The sequence below is a fragment of the Phoca vitulina genome, unplaced genomic scaffold (assembly GCF_004348235.1).
Source record: "Phoca vitulina isolate PV1807 unplaced genomic scaffold, GSC_HSeal_1.0 scaffold3, whole genome shotgun sequence".
NCBI lineage: Eukaryota > Metazoa > Chordata > Mammalia > Carnivora > Phocidae > Phoca > Phoca vitulina.
This window is the reverse complement of record NW_022589706.1, coordinates 65,962,959-65,983,162: the sequence shown is the minus strand read 5'-3', so window position 1 is coordinate 65,983,162 and position 20,204 is coordinate 65,962,959. Positions and strand designations below refer to the sequence as shown.

The 20,204-nt window shown below is 38.4% G+C and overlaps 1 non-coding gene and 1 pseudogene across 1 annotated transcript; one reads left to right on the top strand and one right to left on the bottom strand.

Moving 5' to 3' along the window:
* Positions 1-6,638: 6,638 nt before the first annotated feature.
* Positions 6,639-6,745, bottom strand: LOC116630300. Its single transcript, XR_004298903.1, has one exon. It is a non-coding gene; the product is annotated as a U6 spliceosomal RNA (small nuclear RNA).
* A 7,246-nt stretch (positions 6,746-13,991) lies between these two features.
* LOC116628342 lies at positions 13,992-15,249 on the top strand (annotated as a pseudogene).
* Positions 15,250-20,204: the final 4,955 nt, after the last annotated feature.

Below are 20,204 nucleotides of genomic sequence, written 5' to 3'. Positions count from 1 at the left end.
CACATGGCCATTCTCAGCTGCAAGGAAGGCTGGGAGAATGAGTACAGTTTGTTCTCTCCAACACCCATTTCCAGGAAATGAAATAGTACCTACACATTGGTAAGTAGTTAAGAGAATGGATTCTGGAGTCAGACTGCATGGGTACAAATCTCATTCTACTCAACCAAATATCTGAACTTGACCAAATTATTTAACATCCTGTGCCTCAGTTCCTTCATTAGTAAAATGGATGTAATAGTAATATAGAGCATAAGGTTATTGAGAAGAAGATATCGGTATCTACATCTATCACCACACCAGTGTTAGGCATATATTGTTATTACTATTACTGTAATTATTATAATTATCAAGAGCTGGATTCTTACATTCTTAGTCTCTCTTGTCCTAGGATATGTGTGTTCTTTAGCTCTGTCAATTGGACCCACTCTTGCCAGGCTTTTATTTAGAAGCCCGTGAGGCAAGAAAAAGGACTCTATTCTGAGAAGGCACCGGCAACTTTATCCCATCTGTAGAAGCACCAATAGCAGTGGTTCTAGAAAGAGTTCCCAGTGCTTGGGATTAGAACTCTTGAGTCCAGGTTTCTCGAGTGGGCTGAGTCTTAATATGATTTGGGGTTGTGTTTCTGACTACAAGTCTCCAAATCTGGTTCTCAAGTCTTTCTGAAAATACGGTAAGCTAGCTAAAATCCCTTAATAAATTAATTTTTCTGCTTAAACTAGCCACAATTGGTTTCTGTTGTTTGCAGCTGAGGACTTTGAGTAATAGAATTAAAAATGAAGAAGAGCAAATTTTGCAGATGGAGAGAGACCAGGTGTTTGTGACATCATACAGATTCTTGGATACAGCTACAAATGGAAGCCAAAACTCCCCTTTCCCCTTGATTTTTCAGTTGTATGAACCAATGAATTCTCCTTTTCTTTAAGCCAATTTGGGCTGAGTTTTTTAAATCCCAACTGTTACAATATTGTATTTTTCTTCTCTATTCTTATGTCCTTTATCTTTTCATGCATTTGTGATAAAATTTAAAATAAATAATACTTTTATTTAATAAATAATACTTAAAAAAAGCTGGCCCATATAATCCTCATGGAGGCTGTTCATTACTGTGATCCAAAGTTCTATTAACAGGGCCAGGCATCTGTTTTCTCTTTAATATCAGTTGAAGTCAGAACAGAATTTGACACTGTTACTTCCATTTTTCTTTCCTATAAATTCTTCAGTTGTTTTAGCTTTCCATTTTCTTTGTAAAATTAACTCATAGGAAGTGAAATAAAATGCATGATTTTTTCTGATTTCTAAGTACTATTAACTTAAAACACACTTGACACTTATTAATGTTTAAACATTAAAAACTCACACAGCTGCATGCACTTTTATAATAATCTGCCTACATTGCATTGTAAAAACAGAAAGTACACATCCACTCAAATTGATGGTCTCCTTCCAGTGAAAGTGTTTCTAGAGTACAGAGTATAATTTACTAAAATCTTTGACATCAGGGTTCTTTTTTTGTCATTATAATTTCTGGCACATGCATTTTACACAAATATTGGTCAAGGGATATTGCTTTTCTCTTCCCAAAGTTATTGCTTCTCAAATGTTTGTGAAACACAAATATATACTTTTAAAAAGCTTTTACGGAACAGGCTTATGTGGGTCAATGAGTTTACTCACTGGCATGTGATTTGGATTTTCATCAAACCAGACAATCATGATGAAACCAAAATGAAAAGGTCAACTTATTTGAGTGGATACAACTATGTTATTTAGAAAAATTTAAAAGCATGTGGACATAACATACTGACACAAACATAATATTAGACTTCTTTTTGTTCTTTAGTTTTAAAAATGTAGTTCATTCTTATGATTACAAAAAAGTAAATATATTAACTTTGTTAAACTTCAGACTAACAACTTCAGGAAAATTCAAAAGGAAAAAAGTATCCATAATGTCACCATCAGATACAACTAATATTTTGGAATAGTGTCTTTAAATCTTCTAACTGGGCATAGATTTTTTTTAAATATATTTTTTCTTTTTTGAGATAATTACCTCCATATAATTTGGTATAATGCTTTTTTATTAACTTCATTACAAAATAATTTAAAAACATTGATTTTGCATCATCTGCAATTTTAATAAAATTACTGCATTGCCTGACACTGTTACTTGGCTTTCAAATATGGGAATGTACAAAATTATGGAACTATAATCCTAATTTATAATCACTACAGATATAAAATAAAGTCTTAGTTTTTATAGTCTTAGTATGTATTTGGTATTGTCAGGTTAAAAAAAATATAAATAATCTTATTTAATCTTCTAAATTATCTTAAATGATATATAAAAGAAGTAGCATTAGCTTAATTGAGGTGGAACTGGGGCCAAGGGAGTAGGATTGAATGTATACTATAGGAAGTCAGGAGACCTGACCAGCCAAATGAATCAACTCTGTGACTGTGATAATTACTTTTTTATTTCGGATTCTTAATGTCACCCCATATTCTGTACATGATAGAGGCCACTGACTCTGAATTCATAAAATGCAGTTTCCCCATTCTATGGGTGAATACTGCAGCCTCAATTCCTGGTAGAGGTTAACATTTACTATGACTTTAGTTGAGCCTTCCAATTTTTTCATGGTTAGATAAAAGAGATTATCTGAACCAGCTTCACTAAAATAAATTTTTTTATTTTAATCTGATGGAGCAAGGTCACCAGAAAGTCAGGCCCTATGAAGAGGAAAGAAGAGACATGTCCTTTTCCTTTCTAGTAAGCTTAATGTCCTCATAAATGGACAGCACAAAAGCTAAGAAAAGCTGGTTTTCCCTATATAACTAGTTTTAAAATTCAGCCTTTGCAGCTCACTAGGTAGTGAAAACCGATCAGTAGTCCTTTGACAGGTGACTCTTCAGTGGGTGTAAAGGTGAAATTATAAGTACAGTGATTTACTTGTAAGCCAATAATAGGTGTGCCTAAAGAGCTGTGCAACCAGGATTCAAATTGGGACTGCAGTGGCTGCATTTGGGTAAATCAGTCGATTGTCCACCATAACTCTTGCGGATTATCCCTGTTTAGGGAGAATTAAAATTAATTCATTTAGATATAATCTTCAGGAAAATCATTAAAAGCTCCCCCCATAAGACATTAAAAAAAGATTTATAAACCTTAAATAGAGTTTAAGATATTTTTCCAAACTAAAGTATATCTAATTTTAACTACAGTGTTGTATTTTGGGGGTCTTCCAAATATTTCCCTCTAGTTACATTTGTGCTGAATTCTTCAATTTTGTTGATTTGATTCAATTCTATATAAAAGGCATAGATTATTGTCATAGATCCAGATATATATTGAAAAAATATAGTTGATTTTCATTTAAAAGTTCCAAGTTTCATTTTCTCATTCATCAGGAATACCTCATCTTCCCACACAGCTTTTGCATGTGTGCAACATAAATAGGTTTTGATTTTCTACTTTCTCTCTTTCTTTTTAAAAAATATGGGCAATTGAAGATGGGTTTTTAATTCTTTCTTGTTCCCATTTCCTGACTCTGTCCAGGGTTTCCATCTATATTGTTGTTCACAAGCATTTAGACATATTTGGTGTCAGGGTATAAATGTATTCACTACTCAGGGACAGAAATGACTTTTCTTTCAACAGGGACAATAGAATCAACGGCTCTGGCTCAATGATGTCTTTGTCTGAATCTTCCTTTTTAATGTTTATGTCAGTTACATATCCATTAACTCTAGCTAAGTTGCAGGGCACCTTTGACCAAGAACACTTAAGTAGAGGTTAACAAATTTGGCTGGAGGTAACTAAGAGAAGTGATATCACAGTGAGTCACATGTCTGGTGCTCCAACTGCTGTGACATTCATGATGTAAATTCCCGGGATGGTTCAATTTTATCAGCATTTGAGAGAATAAAGAAATGTTTAAGATGCACAGAAAATCCATCTTCATCTGCTTTGTTTATGGCAAGGGACATTCAAGAGACAGGCAAGACAAGCAAGTGGTGAAGCAATCAGCTATAAATAGTAGAGCCTGTGTTTGTTCGAAGACAGTGTGTTCTGTAAAGCACTGTGGGTATTTGGATTCTTGCAGAATTAACCTAAAATTTGCAAGTGCAGATGAGAAAAGTAAAGAAAAGAAAAAAGAAAAAAATACCCAAGAGAACATAGCACATCATCCTGGTATTTAGGGTTCTGTTTAGGTTTCGTTCTAGTCACAAGATGGAAAATTTCTATTTTGCCTCCATTGTCTGCTTTTGCAGGGCAGCTCCACAAACTCCATTAATATCAATTCATTTATCGAGCAGTGGAAAGTGTAAAGAAGCCCTCCACGTCCAGGCTTACTGAGTACGACAAACTCCCTTTATTTCTCCTATGAGCGGAAAAGGTGGTTTGGGATAAGCATGATGAGAAGATTAGAAACCAGGCATATGTGCACATGCGTTTTTCCCCCATCGAGGTTGAGTGAGCTCACCAAAGAAGAGAAGGAGGTGACTGGGTGCCACTGATGTTGTAGTCTCTAGTCCTAGGTCCTGCCCGGGGGCTTCCATAGATGTCACAGCATCTAAGGCATCTGCCTACTCAGCATTCTGGTCAGCAGTCTGCTTTCATAGACTGGAGAGTGTGTCCATTTCCGTGCCAGGCCAGCAGCAACAAAAGTTGTAGTCCTGCCCCGTGAGAGAGCAGGTGAGTACCTCAGAGCCTAGTGCGATGTAGTGGTTGCATCTGTTTCTGTAACCTTATCCAAGCCCTTGCATGTGGTCCAGTCTCAGAGTGGCGTTCCGTTCAAGAAGCAGAGTTCTCACCCAAACATGTTTTAAAGGTATTCGATGTATTGATTGCATATCTTGAGAAAGCAATAAAGTGCATACAACTAATGGCCTGTTTGGGATATTTCTTGGATCCCCATTCTTTCGCATCTCATACTCTTTGACACTCCAGATTCTCACTTGCCCACTCCAATTTCCTCTTTTGCTAGGTCTTTCCCTTCCTCTTGCCTCTTGGGTTCTGTGGTAGTCTCCATTTTCCAATTCTGCATTCCCCCAAACTAGAAGAGTTTGGCAGAGATAGACTGGCTTCAGAGCAAGTGGATAGAAACTGGCCTGATAAATTAGGAGTCAATTGAGAATCTGAATACTCCCTTATGCATATTTGTTATCATATTTAGTTTATAATGCTAATACTTCCCACCACAAGTTCTAGTGTTTGTGCTGCTTTCCCTGTGTTGTTTGATATGTTCTATCCTTTTCCCATTTCCCACACTAGCCTAGCCATCCATCCATTGCCGAAGTATTTTTTGGTTGTGGTGGTTGTTAAGATTACACCTTTTTTAGTTCTCTCTTATCTCTGACTTCTCTCTATTTCACTTCACTGTCTTCTTGCTAATTTAGAATACCTCCTCAGATTCAGGCCATGTATCCTCTCCCCCTATCCTGAATTTCCTGAACCCTGGGGAAGGGACTAACAGATAAAACAAGGACAGAGCAGAGGCTAGGGACAAAATAAGGAAGATGCACCAGTTTGGGCAGGAAAAATTGAGCATGCAAGGTGAGGCAGATGTTGATACAGAGAGCAGGAGGTAAGGGTAGAGGGTTTGTCTCTGGGAAAGAAGATCATTTAAAAACTTCATCACAGGCTCCTGGAACGGTTCAAAGAGAAGGGTTCTAAAAATGTCTTGAAGAATGGAAGCATCATTGGAATAATCACACAGCTTTTCAAGGGCATGATTTTGAAGGTGACAAAACCATCTGAAGTTTTACCTTATACTGTGTTTAGGAAAGAATCACTCCCGTGACTTCATAGCCATGTCTCTTACATTCTGTGCTATTATCCTTAGCATCTCTGAAATAAAGTTTGGCCATCATCACTAATCATGCAGATGTGGCCACCTTTCTTTCCTTTCTTTTTTTCTTTTTTAAACAGAGTGCACCTGAAAGATTAGAGAAGGGAGTAAGGCACTAATATACTTCTAAAATGTACATTGTTTAGTAACTATCTGGGAAGCCTAAATGCTCTGTCATTTTGCTTTCTCATATAGGCCGTTGAGAGCTGTTTGTTGCCCTAATGAAAAAACTATGGGAATCCTCCAGCAAGAGCAAAGAGGTTGGATGTAATGAACAGTGGGTGTCATATCCAACTGATGAATCACTGAACTCTACCTCTGAAACAAATAATACACTATATGTTAATTAATTGAATTTAAATAATTTTTTAAAAAAGACAAAAAAAGAGTAAAGAGGTTAAAATAGGCAACAAATGGCTTTCAGAGAGGGTTCTCAGGAATCTGAACAAGTAAGCCCTCATTTCTTCAGCCCTGCCTCTCACTGTTTTTCTGATAGAGTAAGTCTATTTCTTGCCCTTTGCTTTCACATCTGGAGCTAATGTCTTTCAGCTTCCCTTTAGCCACTCCTACCCCTCCATTGTTTAAGGATCAGAGCAAGCCCAAACTCTCCCAAGACTCTCTTTTCCCCCAGATCACATTAATGTTTACGTTCTCCAATTTCCTATTGAAAAATTTTGGTTCTTGCATTGTTTAGAACTCACTAGTCCTGTAATGTTGCCATAGATGTTAGTTTTGTTTCTGTACCATACAACAAAGGTTTCTCTCTTTTTTTGTTTTTATTTTAAAAATATGGAACGCTTCAAGACTTTGCGTGTCATCCTTGTGCAGGGGCCATGCTAATCTTCTCTGTATCGTTCCAATTTTAGTATATGTGCTGCCGAAGCGAGCACAACAACAAAGGTTTCTGAAGACTAGAATTATTATGCATCTTTTGTATTTTCTACCCATCTAAGTACGTAATGCATAATGAATCTTTGGTAAATATTAACTAAGTATAGTTAATCAACAAGTAAATACCCAAAAGTTCAGGATAAAAGACTGTTCTCTGGTAATAAAGAGTTAATAAAGGTCCAAGTCTTGGGGGGCGCCTGGGTGGCTCAGTCGTTAGGCATCTGCCTTCGGCTCAGGTCATGATCGCAGGGTCCTGGGATGGAGCCCCGCATCGGGCTCCCTGCTCAGCAGGAAGCCTGCTTCTCCCTCTCCCACTCCCCCTGCTTGTGTTCCCTCTCTTGCTGTCTCTCTCTGTCAAATAAATAAATAAAATAAAATCTTTAAAAAAATAAAAAATAAAAAAAAATAAAGGTCCAAGTCTTGGGAGAACTGTTTAAAATCTGGACTAGAGAAAGTTAAATATTTTGTGGAATCCACTCAATGTATACATAGGTCAGAATATATTAATTATGGTTATTTTTTAGAAAGATGTTTTTCACACAAGCTACATGCTGAGAAACTGTTATACCAAATTATTGGTTAATCTGTTGTTCAACAAGAAAACAAATTTGATACCTGCAGAGAATTTGTGTGGTCGACCTCCCATAATATGACTCAATTTTTCTGATTTAAGTGGTAACTTCTACCTAAGTTTTAGATCCAACCATAGCTACCCCCATTTCTTAAGCTGTTAAAACATTGCATTTACTCATAAAAATGATCAAATGGAACATTAATCAGCTTAATGGGTTAAATACAAATCTGGGAAAGATCTAGAATGCAACAATAACCACAGCAGGGCAAGGAGACAACAAAACGAAGGTTGAGTCAACTCCAGACTTAAATAATGTGTAAAAACTACAGAGTTTGCATATATAAAGGGTTAAAAATGTTTCTTAGATCATTGGTTAAAAACCTATCTGTGTGGGAGAGCAGGCAAAAAAGTTTGCTCCCCTTTTTCTTTCTTTAAAGGTTAAAGCCGAAGGGGAGCCTCTGAAGCACTCTGTTCATTTTTGTTTTGGTAGGCGGAGTTCACTAACCAAAATGACAACAAACACTCGGAACTGGGGACTTACTCTATGGCATCTGTTCAAACCTCTTAACACCAGAGATGTTTTCCTGTCTGATGTATAAGCCAACCAAGCACAAATTAAAAGCAGATGCTCCATAGTTCTCTGAGAATATTTATAGCTTGGAGTCTCCACTTCCTGGTCACCTCTCTACAGCAGATCATCCTGAAGCGGTAGTGAACATTTTGCAATAATGAATGCCCCATTATAGCAGAGTTCAACTTCTCTGTTTTGAAATTAGGTTACCCATTTTCTTTCCTCAGTGGAAAAAAAAATATCTTTGCAAAAGGAACTTGAAGCATTTTCCGTACTACATATGTCCTAATTATAAACTCAGAATTTGATGTGTTAACCAAAAATAAGAAGGACAATTTTACTTCTACTTGAATTCCCTCCCTTGGTAAATTTCATTTCGGTATAGCCTGTTTTTCAGAACAGTAGGTTGAAATATGGAGAACAACAACATTCATAAAAATAGAATGCAAAACTTTAGGGTTTCATTGAAAGATACAAATATGCCATTTGGATTCGTAAATCTAGGCTACCAATATTTATTATGTGCAAATGCATAGAGCAGATATTATGGGGATTCAACAAAGAAGCACAATTGTTGCTCTTTGGCTTCATTGAACTTGACATCATTGGGAAGAGAATGTTTGAGTGCATAAAAATGGAAGTTAACAGAAAATAATACAGTAGGTGTTGCCTGTATTTATACAGAAAATGGTAATTCAAGAGAGAGATTTTAACTTAGCCTGAAATTGACATTCTTTAATATGAAATACAGTAAGAGCAGTCTCACTTGGGAACAGAGTATGGAATAATAGAAAAAGGAAATGTATTAATTTACTCAGAAAATGCCAATATCCTCAAAGAGATAAAGCCCTGGAGTAGGAGCAGTGAATACAAGAATTAGAGCCCCCAGAGAGGTAATGTGCCCACATAAAATGTGTCCAAATTTTTGCTTCCTGAAGCAATCTCAGAGTTCCCATTCTACAAAATAATTATTGTCCTCTGTCTTCTTGAAACTTTATTGTAAGTGACACTTTATTCCTTGGATGGCTTTCTTTTGACTCTTCTTTTCCTTCCTTAAACTCCACCTCCCTCCATGAAGTACTTCCTACCAAATAAAGGAGAGGGGGTAATGAGGCCTTCTCCACCCAGAAGCAACTGATTGAAATGAGCATGTCCTCAACTTGCTTCACTCCCCACCACACAAAATGCACTTACCACTTGTCTTAAATACAGTATCAATCAGAGGGTATTTAGTTCGTGTGGTTTCTGTTTAGTTGTCTTTCTCCTTTTTCTGTCGGTGTGTTTCTATCCAAGACAACCATGAGCTCCAAACAATATTTAACACGGCTCTATTAAGCAAATTAATGCTTCAGATGACGATTCAGGTTAAGAATAAATATAGTGCCTTAGACATTTAAAAAGGAATTCATTTTATTTTAACATTTGTAAGTCTTAGCAGGGCTTACGGAGAAAATTTCCAACCCTTAAGTAGACTACACAGGTGTCATCATTTTAAAAAACGAGACATTTCAAATCTTTGCTCTTTACCAACTCATAATTGTTGAAGTGTTAAAAATGATTCAACAGAAGTGAAAAATTTGGTGAGGTAGGGACACAGAGGGAGTAATGGAACCTAGAAGGATTCTAAGAGCATAAATGTGACATAGGACCATAAAACTCCCTATAAATTACCTAGAGATTTCAGTGACCCCCAATACCTCCATTCCTCAGCACTGAGATGCCTATTCTGTTTCTTCTCATCAGATAATTAGGTTCCCATGAAAGACAGGGCAATAGTTGCCCTCGGATCCCCTCCTCCACACTCCATTTCTTGTTAGCCAGCAAGCTATACCCATAGAGTTCCACAGAAAGAATAGCCCCTGAGGTCTCTGCCCCTTTTTTATTTCATTGAATCTAAAACTGAAGACTTTCTTATCTGAACTTATTGTTCCACTGCATTTAATCTGTTGAAAGTTACTAGTAGCAAATTCCTGCCAACCAAAAAATTAAAAATTTTGCTCTTTGTGTTGAAATTGCACAGGCCCTGGATTCAGGTTTATAGATTTATATCCAATTTTTGCTTCTTCTGAGTTATTTGGTCATAGGCAACTAACTTAACATGTTCTTGCCTCAGTTTACTTAAATGTGAGATGGCAATAAAATAATACAAAAAGGAATCATTATACTCACAATCGGCACTAAACTCTAGCCTCTCTCTTATTAACTTGCAACCTGTCTTCAGAAAATATGGAATATTCTGGGATACCTTGGAACGCTGCTCATAGGGAGCATTATTTTCCTGAGATGATCAAGCTCTAAAGATAAAGTTGATAATGGGTCTCCAGACACACAGATGGCATCAGTGTGAATTGCTAGGTACCACGTTCTGCCCTTTGCATAATGGGTAGCCCCACTAGCAGGGAGAAACAAGTACTCTCAGAGATGCCTATTCTGAATCATGAATTCACCTTGGACACTGGTAACTCTGTTGTATGGGCCCCCTGAAACTGTTGGCATATTTCACTGGCTATACTCTGTTCAAACCATTGGTATTTCTGGGTCCACTATTCTGCCTCTACAGAATTTTTTCTCTCATTTGGAAGGATCCTTCTCAAAAAATATTGCTTGGTTAATTCCCTTTAATATTTTCCTTGTCTCTCAAGACTTCAAATCCCCAAGAATAATAGTGTTCTGTTAATGAAGTTAGTAATGGTAGTTGTTGATATATAATAATAGCAGTACTATAAGTAGCTGAGTGGTACATATCACTTACTAGGTGCCAGATACAGTGCTTTACATATATTAATTCTTTGAATCCTTCCAACAGCCCTCTGAAGAAGGTACTATTCTAATCACCATTTTACTGACGAGGAAGCTGTGGCACAGTTTGGTTAGCAAGATACCCAAGTCTTACGGCTAGATAGTGGCAGAGCTGGGATTTGAGCCCAGGCAATCTGGTTCCCAAGTTCTTACTCTTCACCTCTATGATGTACAGCTTCTTTATTAATTAATTATAAATTAGAAAGTGACAGAAGCAGTATTCCTCAAAGCCCCTAACCTTAATCTGTGTATAAAATTGTCCCAGGTGTATACTCCTAGCTTCTTCCAAACTGGATGGAAAATTCCATTTACGTTTTTGTTACTTTTTATAACCTTTCCATAACGTCATATCAGGAAGATGTCTTTAAAATAATCTGAAGCAAACGGCTTTTAAAAATTCAAATATTTATTCTTAATTTATAATTGATGAGAAAATACTTGCTGGATAGGGAGGGATTAGTATGTTCATAAACAAAAGTTCAGGGTGTGTGTGGAAAACAGTGAGTTATGTGTTTTGACTGGAGACTATGGGAAGGTAATAAATCTTGAAATTTGACAGGAAATAAGCCTGGAGAGGTAGAATGTGGGCAAATCATGGAGGTCCTTGAAAGCCTGGGTTGGAGTTGTAACAAACTCTATAGACAGTGGGGGATCCTCTGAGAGCTCTGTGGGGAGCCAGGGTCCAGGCTGACTTAGGGAGATTCCTGGAATGGTAGCAACTGAGGTGAAGAAGCAGAAGTAGGAAGATTAGGTAAAAGGCCTTTGAATACTTCCATTATATCTACCAAAAGACGTGCAGGAATGTTTATAGCTCTGCATTCATAATAGCAGCTTTATTCATAAAATCTATAAATGGAATACAAAATAGTAATTAAAAGAGCCTGCTACTGTACACAATATGAATGAATCTCAGAGACATAATGCTGACTGAAAGAAGCCAGACAGAAAAGAATATATGCTAGATGGCATGACATGACATGTCCAATGACAAGAAGTTCAAGAACAAGGAAAACAAATCTGTGGTGAGAGAAGTCAGAATAGTTACCTCTGTGGAAGCAGATGGTGTCTATTGACTGAGAAGGGGCATGGGTTTTCCTGGGGTGTTGGAAGCATTTTATCTTTTGATCTGGATGCGATTACATGGTTTACATGTATACACCCTGCATATATATGTGAAAATTCATTGCATTGCACAGTATGATTTGTGCGCTTTGCAGTATATATGTTATACCTCAGTAAGAAGATTTTTAAAAAGATTATCATGATCAACCGTACTAATAATTATAGAAATCTCCCAGTGAAGAGTTCTCTTTATTTTTCTCTAATTGAAAAACAAAAAAACCAAAAACCCAGCGTATTTCTTCTTCTCCTACTTTAGATTTTCTTCCTGGTTGGTTGGGTGATCTCTCTGTGATTCACTGAATCAGTGGCAAGGGTGGAGGGGTTTAGGAAGAGCTGGAGAAAGGAGAAAAGGCTTTCAAGGTGGTGGAGGAGAGGGGAGGAAATGAATCAACCTCTTTGGGTGTGATGCAGTGAAGGCTGCACCACTCAGAGGAGAGAGCTTCTCTTCCTCTTACAATGATTTCAACATAGCTTCTCTGTTTTTGTTTCCTTCCACCAAAGCCACTGTCTCATGTGAATGAAACAAGGCAGGTCCCTGTGATTAAAACCCATTTTCACATAAAATAACCAGGGACTGTTTTTTTTTAACTGGAAGCTAATGGGTAATTTGTTTATAGAGCATACAAAGGGTTTGTAGTAATTGGACTATATGAATACCTACAAATGTGTAAATGGAAAGTAAGTTGATTCTCTTGCAGGTTTACCTATATGGAAATTTGCAGTTCTGAGATGATCACATGGTTTTGTAAATAAGCTGATGCAAACCAGACTCAGATGTATTTATATTTTTTACAACTAGTGCATTTGAAAACTTTTTCAACAAATATTTGCTGAGCAGGTTCTATGTGTAAGACAATGCACTGGTGTTGTGGGGAAACCAAAATAAATGAGGTGTAGTGCTTGTCCCCAAGGAGGCTACAGTCTAGCAGGGAAGATCAGATTGGTGCCAAATAGCTGGTTGGCAGGAAGGTACATGATTAACTACCAAGAGAAAAGTACAGAGTTCTTGGTAGTTCAGAGACAGATGTGTGGGATTTCAACAGAAAAAGATGAACAAAACTCTTTGGAGAGAGAAGGGAACGATGGTACTAGTAGCTATTATTTTTATGCTACACTGTACAAGATGCTATCACATACTTTCTCACTGAGTCCTTGGAAGAACTCTGTAAAGTAGCTATTATTCACTTCATATTCCTGATGAGTAAGTTGAAACATGGGGAGCGAGTGACTTTCCCAATTTAGAAGAGCCAGGACCTACACCCAAGTCTCTCTGACTCCATGGCTCACACAATATGCTCTAAAGTTAAGAATGTGGACTCTTGAGCTAGACTGACTTCGAATCGCAATCTCCTTACTTCCTGGTTTGGGGACTTCTTCCAAGCTATTTCATTTTTGCGTGTGTCTGTTTCTTCATTTGTGAACCAGGGTTAAAAATAAAAATTTACTGGGGCGCCTGGGTGGCTCAGTTGGTTAAGCGTCTTCGTTTGGCTCAGGTCATGATTCCAGGGTCCTCCGCTGGAGCCCCGCATCAGGCTCCCTGCTCCACGGGAAGCCTGCTTCTCTCCCTCTCCCATTCCCCCTGCTTATGTAAGCATAAGTACATGGCCTCTCTCACTGTGTCTCTCTCTGTTAAATAAATAAATAAAATTGTTTAAAAAAATTTACTTCAGTAAGATTTAATGAGTTTACCTACATGAAGCATTTAGAACAGTTCCTGTATGTATGAATAGTATGCAAATGTTTGCTACTGTTATTTTTTTTTAAAAAAATTGATTTTAAAAATAATATATACTCTGGGTGCCTGGGTGGCTCAGTCATTAAGTGTCTGCCTTCGGCTCAGGTCATGATCCCAGGGTCCTGGGATCGAGTCCCACATCGGGCTCCCTTCTCGGCAGGAAGCCTGCTTCTCCCTCTCCCACTCCCCCTGCTTGTGTTCCTGCTCTCGCTCTCTCTCTGTCAAATAAATAAATAAAATCTTTAAAAAAAAAAATAAATAAATAAAATAAAGCTTTAAAAAAATATATATATATATACTCTGCAGGAAATTGCTGAAATACCTAATAAGAGTCTGACACACTTGTTAGAGGCAAGACTGACACATAAAAATCATTAATGTTCTTTTATCCAGGAGTGATGTATTTGAAAATGTATTAGGTAAGGATGGTGTGAAAGCGGTAACATGGCGGCGGTGGCAGTGGTGGAGTTCCAGAGAGCCCAGTCTCTACTCAGCACCGACCAGGAGGCCTCCATCGACATTCTCCACTCCATCATGAAGCGTGACATTCAGGAGAACGATGAGGAGGCAGTGCAGGTCAAAGAGCAGAGTATCCTGGAACTGGGGTCTCTCTTGGCGAAGACTGGACAAGCTGCAGAGCTTGGAGGACTCCTGAAGTAAGTGCAACCCTTCTTGAATTCCATCAGCAAGGCTAAAGCAGCTCGTCTGGTCTGATCTCTTCTTGATCAGTTTCTTGATATGGAAGCAGCTACAGGGCAAGAGGTCGAGTTGTGTTTAGAGTGCATCGAATGGGCCAAATCAGAGAAACGAACTTTCTTACACCAAGCCTTGGAGGCAAGACTGGTGTCTTTGTACTTTGATACCAAGAGGTACCAGGAAGCATTGCATTTGGGTTCTCAGCTGCTGCGGGAGTTGGAAAAGATGGATGACAAAGCCCTTTTGGTGGAAGTACAGCTTTTAGAAAACAAAACACACCATGCCCTGAGCAACCTGCCAAAAGTCCGAGCTGCCTTAACCTCTGCTCGAACTACAGCAAATGCTATCTACTGCCCCCCTAAATTGCAGGCCACCTTGGATATGCAGTCAGGTATTATCCATGCAGCAGAAGAGAAGGATTGGAAAACTGCATACTCCTATTTCTATGAGGCATTTGAGGGTTATGACTCCATCCATAGCCCAAAGGCCATCACATCTCTGAAGTACATGTTGCTGTGCAAAATCATGCTCAACAACCTAGAAGATGTCCAGGTTTGGTGAGCGGGAAGCTTGTACTTCGGTATGCGGGGAGACAGACAGAAGCATTAAAATGTGTGGCTCAGGCTAGCAAGAACAGATCACTGGCAGATTTTGAAAAGGCCCTGACAGATTATCGGGCAGAGCTCCAGGATGACCCAATCATCAGTACACACTTGGCCAAGTTGTATGATAACTTACTGGAACGGAACCTGATCCGAGTCATTGAGCCTTTTTCCTGAGTTCAGATTGAACACATATCTAGCCTCATCAAACTCTCCAAGGCCGACGTGGAAAAGAAATTGTCACAGATGATTCTTTACATGGGATCTTGGACCAGGGGGAGGGTGTCTTGATTATTTTCGATGAACCCCCAGTAGATAAAACTTATGAAGCTGCTCTGGAAACAATTCAGAACATGAGTAAAGTAGTGGATTCCCTCTACAACAAAGCCTAGAAGCTGACATAGAGTTGGATCTGTAGCGGTCCTTTGGAGAGTGTGTGTGGTGGGAAAGTGAAACCTTTGGGGAAAATGCTAGGAGATTCTTTTTTCTTTTTGTTCTACTTTTCGCTCAGAAAGTTTTTAAATCCTCATTTGATGCATCTGTATTCCAGCCAATAGGTGTGCCAGTTTTCATGTAATCTTTACTGGCCCAACTTGGGAGTGGGGAAATTGCTTAAAAAAAAAGAAAAAGAAAAAAAAAAAAAAAGGGTTATTCTAAAAAAAAGGAAAAAGGCTTAAACTAAAAAAAAAAAAAGTACATTCAAGGTGGCAACAAAAGTTATCAAGTATTAAGGAATAAAGCTAATAAACATGTGCAAAATATTTATGGAGAAGATTTGGAAAATACAGAAAAAAGGTCAATAGAAATGCTTTTCTGGCATGGGATGGGGAAAGAAGACATTCTAGATAAAGGGAATATCATGAGTAAATACATTAAATGGGTGTTTGAGGGAATAGTTTGGTACAGAGTGGGTACACGAAATAGGGAGTGAGATTAAGGCACAAATATTCATTTTGAGTAAGGTCATAGATGGCTTCGAATGTTGGACTAAAGATTTGCAATTAATTTAACAGCTGGCAGGGAACCATTGCAGACTTATGAATAGGGAATACGATTGACCTCAGAAAAGGAAGATTCTCCAGGAGAAAAGAATTTAAGTAGGCTTGAATTTGCCTGGGACTGGGGGAAGATGAAAATGTCTGGATTTTAGGATGGTTAAAAAGGAAAGTGAGCCTTTAAAAAATAATCCTACATAATAAATCAATCTTCTTGACAGTATTTTTTGTCTGTGAATTACTTAGTGATTATTAGAAATCTATTGAATCTGAGTAAATTGCTACTTGGGTTACCATCTGAATATCTATTCTGACAATAAGGAAATGGTAAACTTCAGGGTTTGGATTTATCCTGGTGTGTTTTGGGAATATGAAAATGCAGATACATATTGCCATGCTCTGTATGAGAATATGAAAAGTCCTACTCAAAAAAATTTCTTGGCAAAAGTTGGTAAGTTTTTTGGAGGTAGCAATACTAAGGGATAACATTAATAATTTGTTATTTAATGGGATGGAATGTGAAACACAGGGGTTCTGTAAAGGCAAAAAGGGAAAGAAAATGAAAATGTATTGAATGGCTACTATATGCTCCATGTTACGGGATTCACTAATTTAATCCTGACAACAATACTGTAAGGTAGGAAATATTATCCCTATTTCACTTGGCATCAGATTTCCTCTTCATTAATTATTAATAATCAATCCCAGGTAAGTTACTTAACCTTTTTACCTTAGCTTCCTCATTAATTAAAATGAGGGAATAGTAATGCCCAAGTCCCAGGGTTGTCTGGATTAAATACAATAATATACATTAAATCCTTAGCCCACTGCCTGGCTCATAAGAGCTAACATGTACTGACTTACATGCACCAGACACTGGGCTAAGAAATTTAAATTCATCATCTCATTAAATCTTCACACAAGTCTTCACACACTTTACTGTAACTCAATTGTTATTGTTGTTCTTCCAAGTAATAAGTTTTATTATTATTTTTTGCAGCTCAGAGACCTATGTGTACAAGATCAAGAAATTAACAAGTGGCAAAATGATATTCAAATTTAGCTTTGTCTGAGGGCAAAACCCAGAAACTTTTAAGAATACCCCACATCAGAAAATGATAAGTTTACTAATAAATTCCCTAATTTTTTTTTCTCTATAGAGCTTCTGATTTGGACTCTGATGTGAGAATAAGACATTTGTTAAGTACAAGATCACATTTTTGTGCTTTAAAATGGACTTAAATGAAAATGTGATGCAGATTGGAAGAATGTACGTGTGAAAATAAACAATGTTGCAGTTAGAGGAGAGACTATACTATACCAGCAATGGCTCTCGAGCATCTGCAATTGTGCTCACCCATTCAGTGTGGTATTAGTACAGAGTAGTGAGTGTTTATGGCCCAGCAGAAAGGATCTATGTGACATTAGGCAGGAGATAAAGTCAAGCAGGTGAGAAGATATAATCACTTTGCTAATTTTAAATTCCATATCTAAGTTATAAACCCAGATCTCCCCAACCATTTGCTCATAACACAATTATAAATCTATAGGCAGCATCTAATTTACATTTAATAAAAGTGGATAAATCCATGACTTTGGGGTGAATATTTTGCAATCTATTTGGAGTGGAGGGATGAGGAAGAGATCTCTGAGACCATGATGAAAGAGCAACAGATTCTTCCTCAGTTACCACTGGGCTCATTTTAGGACTTAGGATTTCACATTTCTGATTAGGTTTGCAAGTTTAGGGACAGAGTTGAACCTCTAGAGGTTTTAAAGATGGTCTAGTGGAAGGATTGAGGTGGGGGAAACACCTGAACTTGGCATCTGACAAGGAATTTATAGGAAAATAGAAATGTTTAGTGGGGATTTCCATTATGCTGTTTTGCTGTGTGGTATATGATATCAACTTCTGAATATCTCCCATTAAATCTTTGGTAAAGTTTGCATTTTGGGGGCTGTTGCTCAAAGAATTTTTTTTGTTTGCTTTTGTTTTTGTGTAATGGGAGGATAAGGATCTGGGTCCTACTTTAAGATGAGGAGAACATACTTGCCAAGACTATAATTTTTTTCTAGCCTACAGAAATGATGGCCTTGAACTTTAATTTACCTATAGCACTCTCAGCTCGTGTTTCTTTTTCTTAAATAATTTTCTGTTTATACAACATCTTGCTGTCGTCGGGAAGGTGATATAAGTTCCCTGGGCTAGTTGGGGCAGGTTGGGCAAAATGCCGGGTCAGAATATCCAGGGACTGACACAACAAAATGTGGCACTATGATGAACTAAATGGACCCTGATCGGGTCTGGTACACATGGCCTCTTGAGGGGATTCTGTCTTTGGTAATAGACCAAGATTGGGGGTGCCTCACGTGTGTCATTAACTGAGACTCTCTGACCTGGGAGCTGGGAACAAGCTTCTTTTAGGAGATCCGCTTACTTGCCAGAGAGCTAGACATCCGGAAGTCAGCACTGACACACCGTCACACGTGACACTGACCTGCGGAAATTCCCTAGATCAGCAAGAGTAGGTCCTTTTGGGAGATTGTTCTCACATAACAGCAATTATACTTGGCTACAGGACTAATTTGCTTAGTTAAAGCAAGGGAAGAATCCCTACCCTCTGTGTTGCTTGCACTGTCCACTCGGGCCTCAGGGTGGAAGCTAAACGTCCTGTTGTCCTCTGGCTGAAAAAATCCACAGCTGGTGAATTTGTGACCTGTTCTCCCAGCTGGATCAGGACCCAGTGGTCTTCCTTGGCTGACTTGGCCTTACCTGGGCTGTTACTGACATTACAAGTCCCTTGAATCTCTGCCATGTCATCTGTGCAGTCCTTATCTTGGATATATCCTATAGTCTTTATCTCTTGGGTATATATATATCTCCTTTATCTCCTATATATACATATAGGAGATACAGGATATACATATATCCTCCTTCACTATGGCTGTCCTTTGGCAAGATTTCCGGCCCTCTGATTAACTATTTCTTCTGTCCCTACTCTGGGGCACGTTGGAATTTTGGGGTTCCTCGGATACACTTGAGAGCCAGGGGAGGAGCACAAGTGCTAACTGGTCTGCCTGTCTGGCCAATAACAGCACACCACCGCATTTCTGTCATTTCTGAGGGAGCATCTTTGTGGACGTTGTGTTTCCCTGTGAGTCTTTATGTCTTCTTGGCTTGTTCCCTGGAAAGCCAGGCAATTGTTCATTCGGCTCTAGGAGGTCTCCATCTCTTCATGAAACTTCTCTAGGTCTTCTAGCTCTTTGCCTCCTGGGCTGAAGTTCAGGGAAGTCTGGACCATACATCTCTGACTTCCTGTATCCTTGTTCCTCTCACCAGGGTCTTCCTCCTTGCTTCCTTCCTCTGCCTGTCACTTGCAATTGCACATTTCTCTTCTCAACTAATCTTTCCTATTCCAGCCTTATTCTTGGCTTTAAAAGTATGTGGTGTATGGGGGAGAAGGGAGGAAACCTAGCTTACTAATAAAAGAACACACAGTAGATGTAACTACATTACTAAATGAGCAGTATGTGTAAACCTCCTAGAGGTATTTGCATTTGGAAGGAAGAGGCATTGGCTGGGGAAGGATTGTTGGTGTATGTGTATGTGTGTGTGAACATGCATGCAGGGGTGGGGGCGTTGGAGACGGAAATCTGTTTTGGACCTTTCTGGGTGTTTCTTCAGGACCACTCTCCCCTAAACAAACTCTTGACTCTGGGTCGACTGATGTACTCCCCCTTCCATTCCTTGTTCTCTTTGGGTGTTCTCCCCACCTGCTGGCCTGTTCTCTGTCTACCTACCTAAATCCTGTCTGTGGGTGCCTGCTTTTGCTTTTGTACAAATAAGAGTTTGTGTGGTATTTATAAGCTTGTCTGGCGGCCCATTTGGCACTTACCTTATACTATTAATTAGCCTTTTCTGTATATATGTGCTTTAAGCAAGATTGAAAACATTACAGGAGCAGGAATTCTCTCTCTCCCTCAAAAAAAAAAAAAAAAAAGAACATACATTAGAAAGAATTTAAAATATATTATACTGTTCATGTTCAAAGCACATGAGGGAACTAATGGATGAGAAAAGACAGATTCATCATCTCAGACTTTTCTAGTCTAGTAGGGAACATGCCCCCAGCTAACATTCAGAAGGAAGAATTAGGGTAAGTGAGTTATGGAAATATAAAATAGTTTGGGAGAATTGGAGAGAGAGAGATGTCCTTTGTGGTTGAAGGAGGGTGGGCGTGGGAATACATGGAGAGCAGATGGGATGAGGGAGGAGAGCAAGGCAGAAGGAAAGACATGGTGGCAGCAAAGTAGAGCAGAATGGCAGAGTGTGGCATTCTGTGGTGTGCAATAATGTGGGGTAG